The sequence below is a fragment of the Heptranchias perlo genome, chromosome 10, assembly GCF_035084215.1.
Source record: "Heptranchias perlo isolate sHepPer1 chromosome 10, sHepPer1.hap1, whole genome shotgun sequence".
NCBI classification, from domain to species: Eukaryota; Metazoa; Chordata; class Chondrichthyes; order Hexanchiformes; family Hexanchidae; genus Heptranchias; species Heptranchias perlo.
In genome coordinates, this window is record NC_090334.1 from 55638859 (window position 1) to 55657138 (window position 18280).

Consider the following 18280-nt stretch of genomic DNA (forward strand, 5'->3'; position numbering starts at 1 on the left):
AAAATCCCCCTCCCCCCCACCCCCAGATAAATTGCCACTGGGCTACTGAAGCTTTCCCAAGACTTAAGCAGAACAGGAAGAAAAGGGACATGAAAAAGGGAACTTTTACAATTCAAAGTTTCGGGGGAATTCAGGGGTGATAAGGCTTGTAAATGAAGACTTCCATGGTAGTCAGTACGTCAAGTTAAATTTAATGGGTGTGGTGGGAGGAGGGCGCAGGTACAAATCACGTGCCTGAATAGGGAGGCGTGACGCACCCCCGATATTGGGCCTCGGGCCTCGGGCCTCCTTTTTATCAAGCCGACGAGGCGTGAAGAGCCCACCGACGAAGAGTGAACCGCTCCTAGCATTGCAGCGGCTTTCAGGTAAGCGAGAGCCGGGATGGGAGATCGGAAGCTGGGTCGGGAGAAGGTCAGATGATGGAGGGGGGAGATCGGGGCAAGAAGAGGCTCAAACGGGTAAGCTCTTTAACGTTTTTGTAACTTCCCTTGTGGCTCAAGGAGGAGCAGGAGTGGTCCTTGGGGCCACACAAGGAAAGCTTAGGCCTCCCCTTGCACGGACTCGCCCAGCCCCTCCCGATTGCGAGACCCCTGTGGGACGGCCCCGGGATCCGATCCCACCACTTACCTGGTCTCGGCAGGCAGTCTCTGGTCTATGCGACTTCGAAACGGGTGGGTAGTCGGCCGGTGGGATATAAATGAAGCTTGGGAGTTAGAATACCCGGGCCTCATTCTTGGAGCAGCAGGTGAGTTTCTAACTCATACCATTACCCACCACTAGTCACTACCTGCTCCATTGGCTTGGAGTTAAAATTGGGGCCATGATCTTGGTTAAAATGCACTTAGAAAGTAGCTGCCAGCTTTGCCACATTTGCCAATAGGGAATTCAAGAGAAACTTCATTACCCAAAGAGTGGTAAGAATGCGAAAACCCGCTACCACAAGGAGTAGTTGAGGCAAATAGTATAGATGCATTTAAGGGGAAGCTGGATAAGCAAACAAGGGAGAAAGGAATAGAAGGGTACCTGATCGTGTTAGATGAAGTAGGGAGGGAGGAGGCTCATGTGGAACACAAATGCCAACTTAGATCAGTTGGGCTGAATGGCCTGTTTCTGAGCTGTGGACTCGATGTAACTCACTTGTGAGACCCATGCTATAACTTATTGTAATGCAGTGTTGGTTCTACTGAAAATGTACCCTATTTACATTATTTGGTTGGAACTCTAATTCTGCTAAGGTAAGGCTCCTGTGCATAGTTACAGATGTCCTTTTCCAGCAGTTTAATTACATTTTTAGGGAGTTAATAGCAGATAGGTTTAAAAAGTGTTCAGGTACAAGAGAAGCACCCCAAGTACTTTTAAATCCATTTTGACACCACACTTGAGTTACTCTCTATGTGGTGTCAAACTGAAATGATATTAGACTACCACCCTAGAGAGCCTCAATCCTCTTTTCTCTTGAGTCAGACTGGCCCTGACTCTTTACATTCCAATTTTATAATCAGTGTGAAATCAGAAACATTTTACACTGATACTAAACTTCAAGTGTAATTGTGCTGTAATGACTTTTTATGCTTGTATCTGCTCTTTCTCACAGTGGATCATGCTGTGGTATTATCTCATATTTACAGTTAGCACATTATTCATTGTTCTTAGTCTGTAGCAGGCTGTTTTTCCATCTTTTGAAATTTTGTTCACTTTTTTTTCTTTCCTATTAGTTCTTTTCTATTCTCTCCAGATGGTTGATCTACTCTTTACCAGAGCTTTTCTGGTGAGTCGCATCAATTCAGCACATTCATTTACTGAGTCGCAGCCAATTATTTGTCAGGTTTTTGGCTTAAAACCCTGTCTCGGGAGATGTGTTTAAAATACATCAAGCTGTTCTTCCTTGGTTTGCATAAAACTTAATCCCTTGGAGTCATCTGCGAAGATTGGAATGATCAACATGACAAATACTTTCATCTTCACTTATCAAACAAAGTTCTCACTATTTCCAAAGATCTTTGATCAACTTACCTAATATCATCTATCTCTAGGCTTTCTTTTGAGGCTTTGTTGCAAATGCCATCTGATATAATTGTAGTGTCTACACATATGAAATATAGAAGAGGACGATAGATAGTTTTTAACTGGGCTTGTAATGGGAAAGGCTGATATCACAACTAAGTGTGTTGAAAATTGGTGGGAGGAAGTATGACATGTATCAATAACAATAATCCTCTCTTCACCAGCAATATGATTTTCAACTCATTGGGTCAGAATTTACTGTCAAAATAATGGTGAGGCTAACGGCACTCACCGTTATTTATGCACAAATCGCACAGCAACTTCAGGCGAAGGTTGTGTGAGATTAAACATGAAAATTTGGAAATTGCCGTCTGAGATGTGCTGCTCCGCTGTTAGCTTTCTGAAAACGGCATCTCACCATTCACATGCATTGAACAGCGTGAAGTTCCTGTACTTGCACGGTAGATACGAACTACACTCGCCACAGAAAGTTAGGGCTTGTCCTTTTCAGTCTAAGTATCCTTTTTAACGGCATGATAAATCTTAATTACTGGCAAACAACCTCTCTGGCACTGAAAATTAACTTTTACAAGCGTGGAGCCTCATTCCTTCAGCTTTTAAGTGGTGTTGGAGATTTAAAAAAATTAAATACATTTTTAAAAAACTTTTTCTTTGTCTCTTTTTTCTCCCTCTCTTAATCCAATCTTTCTTTCCCTTTCTTTGTTTTGCATTTTGTACCTGATTTGACATTGAATTCACTATTCTAACTTACATTTCCTGGTTCAGACTCTGTGCTGGTCATTAACGATCCTTCAATCTAATTGGTTAAGGAGATACACAGTTGCTTGCCCAGTTCATACAGGTCCCAGATGCCCTGTAGAGGGCGGCGTGCCATTTGAACATAAGAAATAGGAGCAGGAGTAGGCCACATGGCCCCTCAAGCCTGCTCTGCCATTCAATCAGATCATGGCTGATGATCTGTCTCAACTCCACTTTCCTGCCTGATCCCCATATCCCTTGATTCCCCTAGAGTCCAAAAATCTATCGCTCTCAGCCTTGAATATACGCAACGACTCAGCATTCACAGTCTTCTGGGGTAGAGAATCCCAAAGATTCACAACCCTCTGAGTAAAGAAATTCCTCCTCATCAGTCTTAAATAGCTGATCCCTTATCTTGTGAATATGCCCCCTAGTTCTAGACACTCCAGCCAGGGGAGCAACCTCGCAGCATTTACCCTGTCAAGCCCCCTCAGAATCTTACATCTTTCAATGAGATCACCTCTCGTTCTTCCAAACTCCAGAGAGTATAGGCCCATTCTACTCAACCTCTTCTCATAGAACAGCCCTCTCATCCCAGGAATTAATCTAGTGAACCTCCGTTGCATCGCCTCTAAGGTAAGTTTCACCTTCCTTAGATAAGGTGACCAAAACTGTACGCAGTACTCCAGGTGAGGTCTCATCAAAGCCCTGTACAATTGTAGTAAGACTTCCTATCTTGTACTCCAAACCCCTTGCAATAAAAGCCAACATGCCATTTGCCTTCCTAATTACTGACTGTACCTGCATGCTAACTTTTTGTGTTTCTTGTACCAGGGCACCCAAGTCTCTCTGGACACCAACAAGAGTTTCTCACCATTTAAAAAATATTCTGTTTTTCTATTCTTTCTACCAAAATGAATAACCTCACATTTCCCCACATTATACTCCATCTGCCACCTTCTTGCCCACTCACTTAACCAGTCTATATCCCTTTGCAGACTCTTTGTGTCCTCCTCACTGCTTACTTTCCCACCTAGCTTTGTATCGTCAGTAAACTTTGATACATTACACTCGGTCCCTTCATCTAAGTCATTAATATAGATTGTAAATAGCTGAGGCCCAAGCACCGATCTTTGTGGTACCTCACTAGTTACAGCCTGCCAACCCGAAAATGACCCGTTTATTCCTACTCTCTGTTTTCTGTCCATTAACTAATCCTTTATCTATGCTAATATGTTACCCCCAGCCCCATGAGCCCTAATCTTGCGCAACAACCTTTTATGTGGCACCTTATCAAATGCCTTTTGAAAATCTAAATATACTACTTCCACTGGTTCCCCTTTATCTACCCTGGTGGTTACATCCTCAAAAAACTCTAATAAATTTGTCAAACATGATTAACCTTTCATAAAACCATATTGATTCTGCCTAATCAGATTATGATTTTCTAAGTGCCCTGTCCTTAATAATGGATTCCAGCATTTTCCCAATGACTGATGTCAGGCTAACCGGCCTGTACTTCCCTGTTTTCTCTCTCTCTCTTTCTTGAATAACGGGATTATATTTGCTACCTTCCAATCTGCTGGGACCGTTTAGAATCTAGGGAATTTTGGAAGATCATAGCCAATGCATCCACTATCTCTGCAGCCACCTCTTTTAGAACCCTTGGATGTGGGCTATCAGATCCAGGGGATTTATTGGCTTTTAGTCCCATTAGTTTCTCAAATACCTTGTTCTAATGACATTAATTACTTTAAGTTCCTCACTCTAATTAGCCCCTTGGTTCCCCACTATTTCTGGTATGCTCTTTGTGTCTTCTACTGTGAAGACAGATACAAAATATTTGTTTAATGTACTTGCCATTTCCTGATTCCCCATTATAATTTCTCCTGTCTCAGCCTCTAGGGGACCAATGTTTACTTTTGCTACTCTCTTCCTTTTTGCATACTTGTAGAAGCTCTTACAATCCATTTTTATATTTCTTGCTGGTTTACTTTCATATTCTATTTTCTTCCTTTTTATCAACTTTTTTTGGTCGTCCTTTGCTGGTTTCTAAAACTGTCCCGATCCTCAGGCTTACTACTCTTGGCAGCATTTTAGGCCTCTTCTTTTAATCTAATACCATCCTTAACTTCTTTAGTTAGTCACGGGTGGGTCACTTTTCCCGTGGAGTTTTTATTTCTCAATGGGATGTATATTTGGTAAGAATATTGAAATAGTTCTTTAAATGTTTGCCATTGCTTTTCAACCAAGATACCCTTTAATTTAATTTCCCAATCTACCTTAGCCAACTCACCCTTCATACCTATGTAATTGGCTTTATTTAAATTTAGGACTCTAATTTCAGACTTAAGTACATCACTCTCAAACTCAACGTGAAATTCTATCATATTATGATCACTCTTCCCTAGAGGATCCTTTACTGTGAGATTACTAATTAACCCTGTCTCATTAGGTCTAAAATAGCCTGTTCCCTGGTTGGTTCCATGACATATTGCTCTGGGAAACCTTCTCGAATGCATTCCATGAACTCGTCCTCCAAAGTACTTTTGCCAATTTGATTTGCCCAGTCTATATGAAGTTTAAAGTCCCCCATGATTATTGCATTACCTTTGTTACAAGCTCTTATTATTTCATGATTAATACTCTTTCCAACAGTATAGCTACTATTAGGCTGCCTATAAACTACTCCCACCAGTGTTTTCTGCCCCTTGTCATTTCTTATTTCCACCCATACCGATTCTACTTCTGAGCCAAGATACTTTCTCACCGCTGTCCTTGTGTCATCCTTTATTATTAGGGCTACACCCCCTCCTTTTCCATCCTGCCTGTCTTTTCTCTTTGACAGTTTGGATAGATATTCAAACAGACTGTTTGGATCCCTAATTCACAGCAACTTGTAGTGCAAATGCTCATGGAAAGTATATGGGAAAGGGTAAGTGTAACAAACGTGGTGCGCCGTTCATTTGCTGCTTACACTAAATTCTGGCCCATTATGTTTGCAGTCTCAGGTCAAATAGAGTTATGGCTGATAAATTATATAGCAAATAAAATGTAGTTCATGAAAATCATTCATAGTTACCGCATCATACATTGAAACTGTTAGAAACTAATTTACTAATTATCCAACAAACTTCAAGAGGAGAAGACTTGATCTTCCTTTTGAGAAATATTTTTGAAAAAACCTTTCACAGACAGAGAGTAAAGATCTCATGAAACACATATGCTTTAATAATCACTTAGAAGAACACTTTCCAATGCTTTCTACTAACTAAAATAAAACTATGATAAAGTTAAACAAAATGACTTGATTAGAGACCTTTCTGTCTAACAGGTCAAACATCAGTTCAGTAGTGACACTGACAAAGAATCTGACTTGTTGCAATAAATTGTAATCTGTAAGGCTCCAGCAATTTTGTCTGAGTTGGCTTGTTTGGACTACGGCCTGGTAAATGTATATGGAACAATTTTATAGACGTGTTTTGGTGAAATATTGACATCATTGTTTGGGCCATGTGATACGATCTCAATAATGTTTCAGGTATTCAGCTTGGTGTGAACTTCTGAAATGTTTGCCAGAAATGTATATTAGTTCAATGAATCCTGCCCCAGTGTTATTCTAACGTGAAGATCATGAGAGTAACACAGATGAGTAATGCCTTTCAGCCCATCCTACCTCATAGACCTCTAGCATCATGGCTTAAATGATTAGCTCCACTAATGTATTAATCATTCTTTGTGTGAAGAAGAACTTCCTAACATTGGTTCTAAGTTCGCCTTTCACTTGTTTGTACATGTCCTCTTTGCTCTACTCGCATGGTTTAATTTGAAGTGATATTCTGAATTTATTGTTCCATACCATTTACGATCTTCTATACCTCTGTATGGTCACCTCTCAGATGCCTCCTTTCAAGATTGAAAAGCCCAAGTTTCTCCAATCTGCTGACATTAGGGATCAGTTTGTAGCTCTCCTCTGAATTGCCACCAGGGCCTGAATGTCGTCTTGGTGCCTCGGTGACCAATATTGGTCATAGTACTCAAGGTGAGGTCTGTGCACTGTGTTGTACAGTGTGAGTATGACTTCCTCTGACTTGCGTTCTATTGTTTTGGCTGAACATATTTTGATGCTGAAGGGAGGAGTATCTTCGGACAATTGTTCAAAACCATTCTTGTTTTACATTCAAGTGACTGTGGGGTTTGAGCAAGGCCACAGAGGAACGCAGCTACACCATCTATTAACTAACTGAACTTTTCACAAAAATGATTATCCATTTTGTTATGTATGGAACATTTTAAGAAAGACAAAAGTTCCGAAACTCCTCGGGTTTGGCTGGTGCCCCACAGTAACTTCGTTGGGAGGCCAGTGGAACCCCCCAAGAAAACAGCGATTACCAGGTTGTGCCAGAATTCCGTTGTTTCCTGGGTGGAATCTTTTAGAAGAGGGAAGAGCTAGGGGTGGGGACTCCCTATACCGGGAGTTCCCACTCCTTAGGCTGGACTGAGCCCTGATGTATCAGTGGAAGCAAGTATGCCGAGTGAGGTAAGGTATACCAGCCTCCACAAGGGTAGATGTGGTCCCCCTTTGGTGGGACCCAGACCAAGCAAACAGCCTGGACTTCAGAAGAAAATAATTTTTATAAGGATTTTTTTAACCAATTGGCCCCCTTACCATGGGGACAGGTGGAGGCTGGGTACCCCTCCCCAAGGGTGGGTGGAGGTTGAGATTTCTAGGTACATTCGGTAGGAAAGGGCTGGAAATGTGCTTGAAATGGTGCTTGCACCCTTCTGCCCCATGCTTAATAGGTGTCCTCCCACTGATGCCACACACTCTGCCAGGGTCAGTGCTGGAGGGCACCATCAGGCACAATCCCTGCACAACCGGCAGGATCAGGTCCCGAAGAACTACAGCCCCAAATACTTTTTATTAAAGGTTTCTTATGGATGAAAAGGTAGGCACACACTAAACAAAGACACAATCACATTACTATTGCTTCATTAATTTTTTGTAATGTTATATAACTGCACAAATAATTTCATGCATATGGTCAGATGGGCAGTATTACGACTGCAGGAACTGAGTTGCCACAAGTACAGCAGAACATGTGTTTAGGAACTGAATCTTCCAGTTTATGAATTGACAGGACTAACAAATTGATTAATAACATATAGGATTTAAAAAAAACATTTTTTTTCTGTGTTTAAATGGTAGGTGAATGTTGTGGTGAGTATAAAACACGATTTAAATGCATGGCTGCGTCCTGTGACGGAGAATGATCTCTGTGGATTTAATTAGTGAAATAATTGGCTGACAGTCGAAGTTGAGGACATCGCATTAGAATCTTTGACTTTTCAAATAGATCTAGCACTTACACGGTAAGGGAAAGTAAATTTAATGAGAATTTATTTTCTCTATTGAACAATACATCTTATGTGCAAATATAGAATAATGGAGAGGGAATGATTGCCAGAAATATATTACGATATTATATTGATAGATAAGAGAAAGTTCTTTTTTTATTCGTTCATGGGATGTGGGTGTCGCTGGCAAGGCCAGCATTTATTGCCCATCCCTAATTGCCCTTGAGAAGGTGGTGGTGAGCCGCCTTCTTGAACCGCTGCAGTCCGTGTGGTGAAGGTTCTCCCACAGTGCTGTTAGGTAGGGAGTTCCAAGATTTTGACCCAGCATCGATAAAGGAACGGCGATATATTTCCAAGTCGGGATGGTGCGTGACTTGGAGGGGAACGTGCCGGTGGTGTTGTTCCCACGTGCCTGCTGCCCTTGTCCTTCTAGGTGGTAGAGATCGTGGGTTCTTATAATATGTTCTCTGAGGCATAATTGTTCACAACTCCAGGTGCAGACTCAGCTGGGTCTAGTGAGAACACCGCTGATAGACGAGGAAGATTGCGTATGAGTCAAATTTAAAGAGATATGGACAATTAAAGGAATTAAAGGGGAGTGTCACAAGGAGGGGGATAAAAATTTAGAAAGCTTCTGGAGAGTGTGAACAGGCATCTGGACCCATAGCGACCTTTGCCAAGGCTGAGGGGGCAGGGGATTAAGATGTAGTAGGCCAGGGACCCATAGGTATGAGTCTGCAGACAAGTGATGCTGCAGCCCAGCATTTGACTTCCTCCTTGAAGGCTGCTGAAGTCAAGATGATGCTGCATGAGATGTTTGGGAGGAGGTAGTCCCTCTGTGCCGCCCTATAGCACCATCCCATAGGTCACAGCACTGCAACGTGCTTGCAAGAAGGTACATCTAAGTTTCAGGCCACAGCTGACTGTTACTGTCCCTGCAGTTGTGCAAGCTCTGTGTTGCAAGGTACCCCCAGGTGCCCTCGCAGCTGATGACAGAATTTTGCATCTTCCCTTGTGCTGATTCAGACCCTGAGAAGTCAGGTTACCACAGTCATTCCCAGGTGAGTTTGTCAGGGCCCGCAGAAATGGTTGGTGGCATCTTAGCAGATGCGGCTAAATGGGCAATGCGGGCTCCTTATCACACTGGCATATCTTCTTTCATGCAATACCTTGTAAAACATGACATGCTGCGATTGAGATGCTGCTGAAGAACTCATTAAGGGTTACACAAGCATTCACATCTCATTGTGATGCTACTGGTGCTTTTCTTAAGTGATTTTTGCCTATTGTGCTGCTATGAGGTGCTCCCCCAGTGGCTTCAGCAGGGTGGTGAAAGGCTGTAGATGCTCAGATGAGGGTTCCTGAGACGCTTGTGATCGGTGACCTCTAGGAGCTCGGGCCTGGCTGCAGACTGCAACATCTTAGCTGCTGTCGGAGCAGTCTGGTTCAGCTGGCTTTTTTGGCACCATGGTGGGCAAATGCTGTTGTCCTGAGAGAGGACAACATGTGCCACTCCCGTTGTGCTACTGCACTCCACAGGGGCTGTAGCCCATTACTCTTGCTGATCTGTGGGAGAGCAGACTGTAGGAGATCTGTGACTTGATTGAAGCTGCTATCAATGCATTCCCCCAGCCTTTGGAAGATGGTGGAGCCCAGAGCCTGAATGGCACCAATTTGAGCTTCAATCAAAGCTGCAAGAGCTGGTGACATGGACTCCTGGTGTGAGGGCCTGGCTGCAGTATCCATGGAGGTGATTACAGGCTCCACTTTGACTGTAGAGTCATGATGCCTTGCACTAGAACACCACACAAGCTGGGCGTGGACTCCCCCTCTTCTCAGACATAGTGCTACAGCTCCTGGGCAGGCTGTCGAATACCTGCAACAATGGCTGCTGCACAGAAAGCAGTTTTCTTTTGAAGCCTGGGCCCCTAATGTTGGCATCTCTGTCCTCTTCAGCAGCGCTAGAACCTGAGCTTGCCCTACAGCGAACTGTCTCCTGGATTGTTCTTTCCACTAGTTCCTGCTCCTGCTCACTTGTGCTGTGTGATTTACCCTGTGCAGACCTTTCTGACTCGCTTTCTATACCATCTGTGCTGGTGCTTGAGAGGTATGGAGTGAGTGCCAGTGCTTCTTCTGGAGGGTTGTCCTCCCCTGGGTGGTCTTCGCCAGGGTCCAAGTCATCAGATGGACCTAGAAAAAAGGGAGAGGGACCAGGGTTAGTTGGCATGGAAAGATTAGGGAATAGCAGATGATTGGCAGCGCTGTGCAGCATCAGGTTACCGTGCTCCTGTATGTGTGATTGCTTGAGGGAAAAGAAATGGGCAGACATCCTGCTGAACATGGCCTCCAGCTTTAACATTACCAATGCTCCTTATGCTGTTGGCCCCAATTATCTCCAAGGCTTCCTCCTTCACCTGGGTGAGGGCCCGAATGGAGGCTGGCTCTTCCTCAGTTCTGGCCCTCTCCTGGTTCTGGTCCTGTCCTGGTTGTTGTGAGCCAGCTTCTCCTGCAAAAAGGGAGTTAGTGTGCAGTTCTTGAAAATGGTCATTCATACAGTGTGCACGCTGAAAGGGACAAGCAGCTTGTGAACGGGAAAAATAAATAAAGACTTGTATTTATATAGCGCCTTTCACGACCTCAGGACGTCCCAAAGCGCTTTACAGCCAATGTAACTAAACACTATCCAGTTGCTACCATGTAAAAGCAGAATGCTGCTTGTGCCTGTTGTGAAGGCAGTAGATGAGTGTGTGATTAGATTGAGAAGGGGAGATGGTTTCCCCTTCTCAATGGGTGCAGTGTCCCGTTGTGATCAGAGGAGAAGTTTATGGAATAATGGAGGGAAGTGTTTGTTGAACTGGGAAGGGGGATGGGATGTGGGGGGTGGGGGGTGGGGGGTGGGGGGTGGCTGTGCAAGGTCTAATGTAGAAAAATAAAAATACATCATTTTCACCCTTACCCCCATGTCCTGGGGGTTGTGGTCCTGGTATTGCCATCTTCAGCCACCTCCCTTCAGGCCTGCTGCAGATTCTGCCTGGGCACCGTCCTACCATTTGCTTGTCTCAGAAGCTTTAAAGAACCTTTTGCTGGGAGTTAAAAGATGGTCTCCAATTATTTTTCAACAAAGCTATCACATATTTATATTTGATCTGTTTGGCTAGCAGTTGATTGCAATAGATTAAAATTAAGGAAACATTTCTAAAATCTATAACAAGAAATTATTCAGTTTACTTCACCGCTAAATGTGTGTCTGCATTTTACTGCGATAAATAATTAAAGATGAGAAGACATTCTGTTTAATTACTTGCACTGAGTGACAGCTTTTACTATTTGTAGCTCATTTGAGACCTTAATACAGTTTGGACTGAGGTACAGTGAGGTGTTACTATTCAAATGAATCTAAATTATGCCTATGTTCTGGAGTTAGAATAATTACCTCATTAGGTGGCAGTGTAGAGTATAGAATAGGGAGCACAGTTTTTGCTAGTTTCAGTCCTGTTTATTCAGGTATCAGCCTTGGCTCAGTGCTAGCTTTCTAGCCTCTGAGTCATGAATGTCATGGGTTCCAAGCCCCACTCCAGGCACCTCAGCATATAATCTTGGCTGACACTTCAGTGCTGCACACTGGAAGGGTCATTTTTTGAAGAGACTAAGTCGAGGCACCATCCAACCTCTAAGGTTGACGTAAAAGATTACATGGTACAATTTGAAGATCAGGGGAGTTCTCTTGGTGCCCTGGCCAATGTTTAGCCCTTAACCAACATCACTAAAACAGATTATCTGGTCAATTATCTCATTGCTGTTTATGGGACCCTGCTGCGTGCAAATTAGCTGCCATGCTTCCCTACATTACAATAGTGACTACATTTTAAAAAGTACTTCATTGGCTGTGAAGTGTTTTGGAACATCCTGAGGTCGTGAAAGATGCTTTATAAATGCAAGTACTTTCTTTTATTTTACTTTTCTAGAATTTATCCACCTATTCTGGGTTGCACAGCAGATCTCAAAGGTTTTTGTATCTTTGCATCTTGCATTTTAAAAGCATGTAGGTTGGAGGAGGAAGTGGAGACAAGTAATTCCATAGTTTTGAGATGCTGGAAAAGAATAAGTTAGATTAGGGGACGGTGTGAAGAGTCCTGATTTTAAAATAATGACGATGCACAGACAAGGTATAAAGTGCATTTTACATTTAAATATTATATAGAGCATTTACTAGTGTGGATGCTCTGAATTTTTCAATTATACATTATTTTACAACAGCACCACCAGCTGCTCTGCTAAGGCATGTTGGTGCTTGGGAATGCGAAAGGGAACAAGAAAATAATAAGAAAAAATGTACTTACATACGGCTTGCCTCCCAATTAAAGCAGTCATTTTGTACAGCATTGTAGGAACATAGGAACAGGAGTAGGCCATTTAGCCCCTCAAGCCTGTTCCGTCATTCAATGAGATCATGGCTGATCTGTGATCTAACCCCATGTACACACCTTAGCCCCATATCCCTTAATATCTTTGGTTGACAAAACTCTATCGATCTCAGATTTAAAATTAACAATTGAGCTAGCATCAACAGCCATTTGTGGAAGAGAGTTCCAAACTTCTACCATCCTTTGCGTTTAGAAGGGAATACAATCCTAGTTTGTGCAATCACTCCTCGTAATTTAACCCTTGGAGTCCAGGTATCGTTCTAGTAAATCTACGCTGTACACACTTCAAGGCCAATATATCCTTCCTAAGGTGCGGTGCCCAGAACTGAACACAGTACTCCAGGTGTGGTCGAACCAGGGCTTTGTATAGCTGTAGCATAACTTCTACCTCCTTGTATTCTAGTCCTCTAGATATAAAGACCAGCATTCCATTAGCTTTTTTGATTATTTTCTGAACCTGTCCATGACATTTTAATGATCTATATACATGGACCCCTAAGTCTCTTTGGACCGCCACTGTTTCGAGCTTTTCATCATTTAGAATATACTCTGATCTATCCTTTTTAGGTCAAAGTGGATGACCTCACACTTGCTTACATTGAAATCCATTTGCCACAGTTTTGCCCATTCACTTAATCTATTAATATCTCTGTAATTTTATGCTTCTATCTACACTGCTTACAATGCTGCCTATCTTTGTGTTATCAACAAACTTGGATATGTGGCTCTCTATCCCGTTATCTAAGTCGTCAATAAATGCAGTTAATAGTTGAGGCCCCAACACAGATCCCTGAAGGACACCACTAGTCACATCCTGCCAATTTGAATATCTGCCCATTATCCCTAATCTCTGTCTCCTGCTGTGCAGCCAATTTCCTAACCAGCTCAATAATTTGCCCTCAATTCCATGAGCTTCAACTTTAGCTAACAGTCTCTTACGAGGGACTTTATCGAATGCCTTCTGGAAATCCAAATAAACAACATCCATAGACATTCCCCCGTCCATTACTTTAGTCATCTCTTCAAAAAATTCAATCGGGTTCATCAGGCATAACCTACCCTTTACAAATCCATGCTGGCTCTCTCTGATCAGCTGAAAAATTTCAAGGTGTTCAGTCACTTATCCTTAATTGTAGATTCTAGTGATTTCCCGACAACAGATGTTAGGCTAACTGGACTATAATTCCCTGGTTTCCCTCTCTCACCTTTCTTAAATAGCAGAGTGACATGTGCAATTTTCCAATCTAAAGGAACGGTTCCTGAATCGAGAGAACTTTGGAAGGTTATAGTTAGGGCTTCTGCAATTTCTCACCTACTTCCTTTAAAACCCTGGGATGGAAACCATCTGGTCCTGGGGATTTGTCACTTTTTAGTGCCATTATTTTCTTCATTACTGTTAATTTGCTTACGTTAATTATGGTGAGTCCTTGTCCCGATTCAAAATGAGTTTCCTTAGGGTGTCCGGCATGCTATCCTCTTCCTCTATTGTAAATACTGATGGAAAGTAATTATTTAATATGTCTGTCATTTCCTTATTTTCATTTACAATATCACCATTATCAGTTTTTAAGGGCCCACATTGCTCTTGACCTCCCTCTTTGGCCTAATATAATTGTAAAAAATGTTTGTGTTGATTTTGATATCCCTTGCAAGTTTCTTTTCATACTCTCTTTTTGTAGCTCTTACTATCTGTTGTCACCCTTTGCTGTACTTTGCATCTCTCCCAGTCGCCAGGATCTGTGCTACTTTTTGCATTTTTGTATGCTTTTTCTTTTATGTTGTCTCTTACCTCTTTTGTCATTCATGGCTGTCTTTTTTGGCAAGTAGAGTTCTTGCCCCTCAGGGATATAAACTGGTTCTGTATGACGTTAAATTCTTTTTTGAACACTTCCTACTGATCCTCTGACGTTTGACCCATTAACAGATTTGCCCAGTTTACTGTGGACATCCTTCTGTAGCATCCCATTGAAGTCGGCCTTACCTAAATTTAGAATCTTAATAGATGATACGTGTTTCTCCCTTTCAAACACAACGTTGAACTCTATCATGTTATGATCGCTATTAGATAAATGTCCACGCACCGCACATGTAGATCATGTTTGGATAATAATTTTATTCAGGAGCCACCAACATTCCTGCAGTTACATTCATTTATATATAAAATTATTCAGTGGACATTTATTCATGGAACTAAGGAATCCCTGAGGATGAGATTGATTCAATTTATACTCACTTTTAAATTATTTAGCATTGATTTATTTACAAAAAAAGTGAATTTTTAGTAGTAATTGATATTTATCCCTTCAGCTGTTCTGCTGAAGAACGTGGCACTGACAATAACTGAAGATTAGGACAGAACCTCCTTTGCACCATGTGTGATCAACAGCAGTGCACAGCACCATTGAGTGGAACTTGATCCTCTGAATCCTGGACAGTATTTTGTCTGGTTTGCTCATGTACATTTACTTCCACCGTATTAGGAACATAGGAATAGGAATAGACCATTCAGCCTCTCGAGCCTGCTCTGCCATTCAATTAGATCATGGCTGAACTGTACCTCAATTCCTTTTACCCACTTTAGCTCCATATCCGTTGATGCCCTTACCTAATAAAAATCTATCAATCTCAGTCCTGAAAGCTGCAATTGTCCCAGTAACCACAGCCTTTTAGGGGAGAGAATTCCAGATTTCTACTCCCTTTGTATGAAAAAGTGCTTTCTGATTTCCCTCCTAAATGGCCTGGCTCTTATTTTAAGGTTATGTCCCCTCGTTCTTTATTCCCCCACCAAAGGAAATAGTTTCTCTGCATCTACCCTATCAAATCCTTTTAAGATTTTAAACACCTCAATCAGATCACCCGAGGGTTGCCAACTCTGGTTGGAGGCATTTGATCACGTGATGTTCTGACCACATGACATTTGACCATGTGATGCTTGATCACGTGACATCTGATCACATGACTTCAAAAATGTTATTGTATTTACCTTATAAAGTTATATAACTAAGTAATGCTGGTAACATTCAGATTCCCCTCAAAACCAACAGTAATACAAATAACTCATTGATATTGCTACCAGTTACATATAGACTAAGTATATGCCCTGATATCCTACCTGTAACTGGTAGTAATCCTATAATTCACTGATATTCACCCTGAAACCAGAGCCAGAAAGCCCTTGCACTGCACAAGGTACGGTCAGGCTCCCCAGTTGATGCCAGTTTTAATAGGCCCCATCTCTCCTCCTATTTCTTTGGACTTTGGTTTGGACTCCAGTTCCACGTGAAGGTGACAACTCTGAACAGGGAATCTCAGTCAGAGCTAATCTGTACCTGGACTTCACACGCCAAAACCATTCGGTACAGACCGATCTGAACCAAACCGAGAGATCGCACATTGGGCAGCGAGCTCAGTGTTTGGGGCACTTCTCACAGGGCACATTGTACTAAACTTAGCTCAGTGCCAACATTTCTAAACCACTCCCTGGTCTAAATATCAATAAAGGAGAGTTTTCATAGAATTATAGAAATTACAGCACCGGAGGAGGCCATTCGTCTCATAGTGCTGGTACTCTCTCCGATAAGCTGATTCCCCCAGATCATTTTATATTCCTCCTTTTCAAATATTTATCTCCTTCCCTTTTCAATTAACTTTTAGGGGGTGATTTTAAAACCCAAGAGCGGGTGGGTTGGGGGTGGGTGGGAGTTGAAAATAGTTGTTTTTTGGCTCGCGACCGCAACCCGGCTTTATTTCCGGGTTTAACATCGGCGCGTAAAAGTACAGGCTTCCCACTGGGAATGCAAAGTCTGAAAATTTTGCGGTTGCGACCCAAAAAAACAACTATTTTCAACTCCCACCCACCCCCAACCCACCCGTCCTTGGGGTTTAAAATCACCCCCGTAGTATCTACCTCAGTAGCTACATGTGGTGAAAGATCCCATGGTCTAATAGACCTTATTTGAAAAATCTTCCTCCTCCATTCGCCGTTGGTTGCTCCAGTGAGAATCCTTGGATTCCTAGTTCTCCATTTGCCCACCAATGGAAACAGACTTTCACTATTTGCCCACAGTAAGGTCCTCAGGTTTCACTTTCCCTTTACTGGCTGCTCCTCTCTCAGTGCCGCTCCCGGTCACCATGTTGCTGCTGCTGCTCCCTGCTCTGCAGGAAATGCTGTTCCCCACGCCCACCCGCACCCTGTTCTCCCCTCTTGCTTGAGCCCCAAACCCTCAACCTAGTGTCCCCTTCTCTCCCCCAACCTCCCATTCCCTGATTCCCCCATTCTAGCTCCCCGAGCCCCCATTCCCTAGTCTTCATCTGGAGAGGAGAAGTGACCTACTTCAAAGCCTCTCTTGAGTTGGTCCTTAGAAATACAACAGAAAACGCTAATGATTGGAATTCAAATGCTCCTAAACTATAATTTGAAAGTTTGGGAAACTGAATAGTCCAGAATAAGAATTAGCATAGGCACTTGATGAATGCAAAACCCTCCTGCCTCTGGAACTGACGTTACCTCAATTGTGCTGGATATTAAATTCTCAGGTGAGAAGAGCCAATTCCCAGTCTCCCTCTCTCACCCCCACCCCCCGCCGATTTCCAAATTCCTCCCCCCACCCCCCAATTCCAGACCCTCCAGCAGCTCCCCCCCGACTGTTCTCAACACTCCACGCGGTCAATTGCTAAATTTAAATGTGAGATAGATAGCTTTTTGGCAACCAAAGGTATTAAGGGATATGGGCCAAAGGCAGGTATATGGAGCTTGATCACAGATCAGCCATGATCTTATCAAATGGTGGAGCAGGCACAAGGGGCTGAATGGCCTACTCCTGTTCCTATGTTACTATTTAGAGTATATCTAAACCTGTACAAAATACTCATTAGGAGTGAAAATGCCATTTATAATGCTAGGTGTATATTTGCATTTTACAACTAAATTTGAACATTTTCCATTATGGCTCAATTTTGCAATCTGAGTAAGTCCTGTGCCAGGAATGACTGGCTGCCTGGGTCAAGCTAGCCCACAGCACACTGAGCTGTCTGTGTGCAATTTTGCTGGGTCATGTTATATGAATAAGTAACATAAGGTCCCAGCACAGCTTTGGCTTTGTGCTAGCAGGTAGTCTAATGGGACAGTTGGAAAATCTGGCTAGCAGCTCAAATTTAGATTGGAACATAGGAAAATACAGGACTGGGAAAGATGCAGCTGTCCATCTGGCCAGTCCCCAAAACTGATACCCCTCAATTGCTTACTGCCTTAAAGATCTACCAATTCTCCCATAAATGTTTCCATACTATCTGACTCTCGGAAGTCCAATCCACACATTCACCATCCTTTGCATAGTTACATTTAAATTGTCTGACCATCCTCCCTCTTCTAAGCTTAAGTCTGCGTCTCCTGATTCTAGAGTTTGTGGCAATCACAAACATATTATTAGGTTCACATTACCAAAACCCTTAATGATCTTGATTATGTGTATAACATGTCCCAAGCATCCTCTTCTCCACAGGAAACAATCCCATGTCCTTCAACCACCCTCATGTAAAGGAATGTGCCACTGTATAAGCAAGTAATTTGCATGTGGAGGCAAACAGTGTTTCAGCCTTCATAAAGGTTCTTTGTGGATTTTAAATATTTGTTTGCTTTTGCCAAAGCTGGGAGTGGGCAGGAAAGGAGGGAAAGAAGTGCTAGACATGAAATGAAATGAAATAAAATCCAATGTGGAGGCAGAATCTGTGGACAA

At 42.6% G+C, this 18280-nt stretch overlaps 1 long non-coding RNA gene across 5 annotated transcripts in view; it reads left to right on the top strand.

The window, feature by feature from the left end:
* Nucleotides 1–270: 270 nt before the first annotated feature.
* Nucleotides 271–18280, top strand: part of LOC137326587 (uncharacterized) — a 233538-nt gene continuing 215528 nt past the window's right edge. For all 5 annotated transcript variants that reach the window (XR_010964227.1, XR_010964226.1, XR_010964225.1 and 2 more), the window contains exon 1: nt 271–365. This is a non-coding gene — a long non-coding RNA (uncharacterized lncRNA). The remainder of the gene's footprint in view (nt 366–18280) is intronic.